The following is a 6,000-nucleotide window of genomic DNA, read 5'->3' as shown; positions in this document are numbered from 1 at the left end:
CATTTCAGTCTTTATCAATTGAATTTGGGCTTATGCACAATTCTTTTTTTAAATATTTACAAATTAGGAACTTTTTCATGTATGGCAAAGGCCTATTGGCTCTCCCCTCCACCACAGAAGTTCTACGTATTATTTTTAAGAATAGTACCCGTGGTTTAATAGGGAGAGCTTATGCTAGTTTTATGGGAGAATTTGATGATGATTTGCCTCAGGTTGCAGCTAAATTAAATACTTTGTTTGGTATAGAGGTGACCTCAGACGATGTATCAGACTCACTTGTTAGAATTAGTTCGTCTGTCACCTCAATTAATCTAAAACTGCAACAACACCGTATTTTATTTATGTTGTATTATACCCCAAAAGTGATCTCCAAATGGTCTGTCTCAAATAACACTATTAAATCTTACTGTCCTAAATGTAACGAATTTGCTGCGGATCTGCGGCATATGTTTTTCACATGCTCTAAACTTGCTGACTTTTGGTGTAAGATAGCTTATGAATTGAGTAAACTAACTGGCAAAACAATGATCCTATCAGAAAAATAAATTCTATTGGGGTTACTTAGTGACACGGGTAATGTCACAAATTCCTTTGTGTCAATTTTTATGGCCTGTGCTCGCCTGACTATTGCTCGTGTATGGATAGAAAAGTCTAGTCCTACTATTAATGAATTCTGGTCATTGTTGAGGGGGGTTTATGAAATGGAGCTGGCTGTGTCAAAAGCAAGGGGTCCACGTTCTTCGGTCAAATTTGGACGGCTCTGGTTCTGCCTTGAGTGGGACTAAAAATTTATGTAGTTATCACTGCTGAAAAATGTGGTCTGGTCACGATTTGTTATATTAATATGATAGATCTAAACAGTATCCATCTGTACTTATTTATCTATCTTTCCAACGTAATAGTATTTTATGGTATAGAAAATGCTTGTTTTTCTTTTTCTTTAGAACTTGTTGGTTGAAGTTAATATGACTTGTATGTTTTCTTCCCCTTTTGTTTTTCTTTGTATGTTGTGACTGTGACCAATAAAGTTAAAAATGAATTTAAAAAAAAAAAAGGAATTATGGAGAGATTCTTTTACCATGATACATGCTGTGGTTAAATCATCTCCACTCAAAAGAAACCATCTATATACCGCATACAGAGCATATATATCTCCTAAAAAGCTAACAAAGATAACAGGCTTAGATCATCATTGCCCAAGATGTAAACTGCCTGCAGCCGATGATTATCATATGTTTATAGACTGTCCCAAGATAGTAAGTTATTGGGTCACGGTGCGAGACTTTTTAGTTGAGGTATTACATAAACAAATCGAAGTCACTCCAAGAATGATTATGTTCGGATTGCATACAGACTATCATCTTAATGAACCGGCATCCAAATTTATTTTTTATGTGATTATTCTGGCAAGACGAGAGATATGTAGAGCCTGGAAAAACATAAATGCTCCAACTTTTATAGAGTGCCTGAAATATATAATTTATACTAGTGAATCCGATATGGCATGTGACAGTAACAGCTATGGAAAAGTCTGGGCAGGCCTGGTTGCATGGCGGAATAGATAAAGTATATTCCAATGATTTCACCTGGGCACTGCTTGTTCGGTCCCTTCAAAATAGCGCTGGGTTATCTGGTAGCGCGAAAAAGAGTGGACATTGAAGGCAGTGGTTGCTTGAGGGTTTGAGCCTCTCTCTCTCCGCACTGGTCTTGAATATTAGGGCTGGGTTAGGTCGATCGGTGAGGAGAGGTTGTGGCCTCCCATCAGAAATGCCCATCTCGGTATATGAGGAACAAACAAAAAAAATAAAGAAGAATAACATCATGACCAACAAATGTGGTACCTAAGCACACGCAGAAGTAATTTTTGCAAATATTAATGCGTTAATTAAAACATGTAATACAACAAGTGAGTCTCCGTTTCTTTCTTCAGTTTAATATTCAAGTTTTCATAGTGAGTTTGTAGTCTTCACAGTAGTTCCCAAGCCAACACGTGTTTCGTCGCCTCTAGTATTATTGTACATGCGACTTGTTCACGGCTAGGTACAAATCGATATAATAAGTTGACATTAGTTCAGCTGTTATCTCAAGATGTTTGCATACATTTGTTGATAATACAAACAAATGTGCTCCCAGGGTTGGTGATGAGTTTACGATTTCTCTACGTGGGAGGTGCTATCACAGGCTATGGTGTATAGCATGCACCGTGAGTTCAGGTGAGAACCATTATCTTTATATCAATAAGTGATCAACCAGAATCTTATAGCTCTAGCGTGAGGGCAAAATAATGTGAGATCTTCCATATGTGACTATTGTCCTTTCGTTGTGTGCTGAAAAACTCAGTGAGTCATGCGGTATGCAGGATGCAGATCCGTAAAAGTGGTGCGTGGGTGAGTGTCTAGTTATAGAGTGATGTGAGAATATCTAAGTATTGGTGTTGATAATTCCGTGTGGAAAAAACTGACCTGAACACTGTATTTTAAATAATCACTGTAGAGAGGGGGTACAGAGGAGAAAATTGTACAAGTATTTGTTAGTGACCAAGAGGTGGAACATAAAAGTAACGCTGTAATTATGCTCATTGCGGGCAATATGCCGAAAAGAACATACTTTATGTATGACGATAATTCCGGGTCATACAGTCAATCGACGGGGGGGGCCCAGTCCTAGTTAGGAAGGCGTATTCCAATCGTTGCGGTCCTCAATATTTGTGAAGGGTGCCAATCTAAATATCAACAAGAAAAGGTGAAAGGTTCCGAATGAGGAACTCTTATTCTAAAAGGTAGTGAGCAAAAGCCCCACGAAGGAGACGGTGGATCTGAGAAAATATATATTTTCCCTCAGCATTCTTGGTATCTCTCTTACCTCCGAGTAGAGGAGAAAGTGTCCGTAGTCTGCAAGTGCCCCCAACCGCGTCTGGCTCCAATTCGAGTTGCCGGTACTGTTCGCGCGGTTTGTTTATAACTCGTGATTGAAGGTCACGTGACCATCTGTCATGTGTAGTCAATGCCATAACTTAGTTAAAATGGGTGCCATCTTTGAGGCTGTTACTTTGCATAATGCCCCCCATATATTGTGGGGTACCAGGTGATTCAAAAAAGTCCCCTCGCTAATTACAAATTAAAAGTTGCGTGTATAAGCGCACAAAGATCCCGGGAAATTACGCACGGCGTTCGGTCAGTTATGTGTAAGTTTATCGTATTCTGGTTAATGAAATATATATTATAATGCCCCACAATATATGGGGGGCATTATGCAAAGTAACAGCCTCAAAGATGGCACCCATTTTAACTAAGTTATGGCATTGACTACACATGACAGATGGTCACGTGACCTTCAATCACGAGTTATAAACAAACCGCGCGAACAGTACCGGCAACTCGAATTGGAGCCAGACGCGGTTGGGGGCACTTGCAGACTACGGACACTTTCTCCTCTACTCGGAGGTAAGAGAGATACCAAGAATGCTGAGGGAAAATATATATTTTCTCCGATCCACCGTCTCCTTCGTGGGGCTTTTGCTCACTACCTTTTAGAATAAGAGTTCCTCATTCGGAACCTTTCACCTTTTCTTGTTGATATTTAGATTGGCACCCTTCACAAATATTGAGGACCGCAACGATTGGAATACGCCTTCCTAACTAGGACTGGGCCCCCCCCGTCGATTGACTGTATGACCCGGAATTATCGTCATACATAAAGTATGTTCTTTTCGGCATATTGCCCGCAATGAGCATAATTACAGCGTTACTTTTATGTTCCACCTCTTGGTCACTAACAAATACTTGTACAATTTTCTCCTCTGTACCCCCTCTCTACAGTGATTATTTAAAATACAGTGTTCAGGTCAGTTTTTTCCACACGGAATTATCAACACCAATACTTAGATATTCTCACATCACTCTATAACTAGACACTCACCCACGCACCACTTTTACGGATCTGCATCCTGCATACCGCATGACTCACTGAGTTTTTCAGCACACAACGAAAGGACAATAGTCACATATGGAAGATCTCACATTATTTTGCCCTCACGCTAGAGCTATAAGATTCTGGTTGATCACTTATTGATATAAAGATAATGGTTCTCACCTGAACTCACGGTGCATGCTATACACCATAGCCTGTGATAGCACCTCCCACGTAGAGAAATCGTAAACTCATCACCAACCCTGGGAGCACATTTGTTTGTATTATCAACAAATGTATGCAAACATCTTGAGATAACAGCTGAACTAATGTCAACTTATTATATCGATTTGTACCTAGCCGTGAACAAGTCGCATGTACAATAATACTAGAGGCGACGAAACACGTGTTGGCTTGGGAACTACTGTGAAGACTACAAACTCACTATGAAAACTTGAATATTAAACTGAAGAAAGAAACGGAGACTCACTTGTTGTATTACATGTTTTAATTAACGCATTAATATTTGCATAAATTACTTCTGCGTGTGCTTAGGTACCCCCCTTTTTTTGTTGACTTTTGTGGCTCTGGTCACAATCAATTTTGGGAGGCTAGTGGTTCTCCCTTACCCTTGAGCACCGCCTCTAATTGATTGCATCACTAATATTAGGTGTACTCACTACAAGCGCCTATTCTCTATTGCTAATACCACTGCCTAGTTTAAAACTGACCAACAAATGTGCTCCGCAATTGAGAAAATCTTCTAGAAATACTCAATGTAAGCCACTATGGCACAATGACTATGATATGCATTCATATCTTCCCTGTTTTCTCATCCCTAGGGATGCTCCACAAAACAGAAATTCATAGTTCCTGGAAAGCAGATACTGATGGAAGCATAGAAGGAGCCAATCAGAAAACATAGAGGTGGAAAAGTTCTGCTCCACTGAATACACAAGCAAACTGGACTGGCTAAAGCAATTAAAGCCAACAAATAGAAAGCAGGGATATTTCAGTGGCTAAACAGAAAGCCAATGGTGAGCAATCGGCAGAGTAGAGTTTCAGGTCAGACCCTGCATGTCCCCAAGAGGCCTTTGCGACCAGGCAGCGATGCGGTGTGGTACAGTTTGACCCAAACGTCTACATGACATTAGATATAATTGCAAAGTTTAAAAATTGTTTGACCTTCTTAGTATTGCAGATGCTGGGAGGTGCAGCTGGTTTTCGTAATAGGTATGGAGTGTTCATTTCAGACTAAGAAAAGCATTATAGACATGAAGAGCCACCATCTTCAAGAAGATTGCAATGCTCTGCCAGCAGTAGGCATATCGCTCCAAAAAAGTTGCTTGTATATGGGTGGTCCTGTGTTTAAACTTGCCACCGTTCAAGCGTCCAATAGAAAAGACTGACTGTTAATTAAAGGTAAAAGGTCATATATCCCCATACATGCAGAAGAAAAGTAGAAAAGAACACGGAGTAATGAAGAATACTAACTAGTCATGTATTCAGCTCCTTATAGGCGTAAGCACATAACTCTTGCATATGTTTACACCACTATAAACTGAGATGTAGTGACAAATAAAACAATAAAAGCAGAAGTCTGATCAGCACTCACAGCACAGAAACATCTCCCACATCGGTCACTCTGTGAGTGAACACATTCACAACCAAGCGGGTCCAATAGAGTGATACCCGTGCCATCTTTACACATAGCACAAGACACCTCAACAGTGATATGAAGTACTCAGGGCCACTGGCACTATGCAGCATGGGAGGGCCAAATTATTAGGCAAGGTTCAGTAAATTATGTGGCAAGTAAAGGCAATTTATGCGGGGTAATGCGGCAAATTTTTAATAATATTACTTAAATATTTTTTCATTTTCACACTCATTAACCATGTCTGTACATTGGTTGCACCTCATTCGTACCAGTTTAAGCCCCCAATATAGTAATAAGCAACAGAAATTTGACCTGTCAACCTTTGGAAAGGGCATTCCACTGTGTGGCAGCACGTTTCGCTGAATTTTTAGTAACTTTTGAACTGTTTGAGCTAAAAACACATGTTTGTTAAAATCAGTAGATTATGCGCC

Source organism: Triturus cristatus, chromosome 12 (genome assembly GCF_964204655.1).
Source record: "Triturus cristatus chromosome 12, aTriCri1.1, whole genome shotgun sequence".
Lineage (NCBI taxonomy): Eukaryota > Metazoa > Chordata > Amphibia > Caudata > Salamandridae > Triturus > Triturus cristatus.
This window is presented reverse-complemented; position numbering follows the sequence as displayed.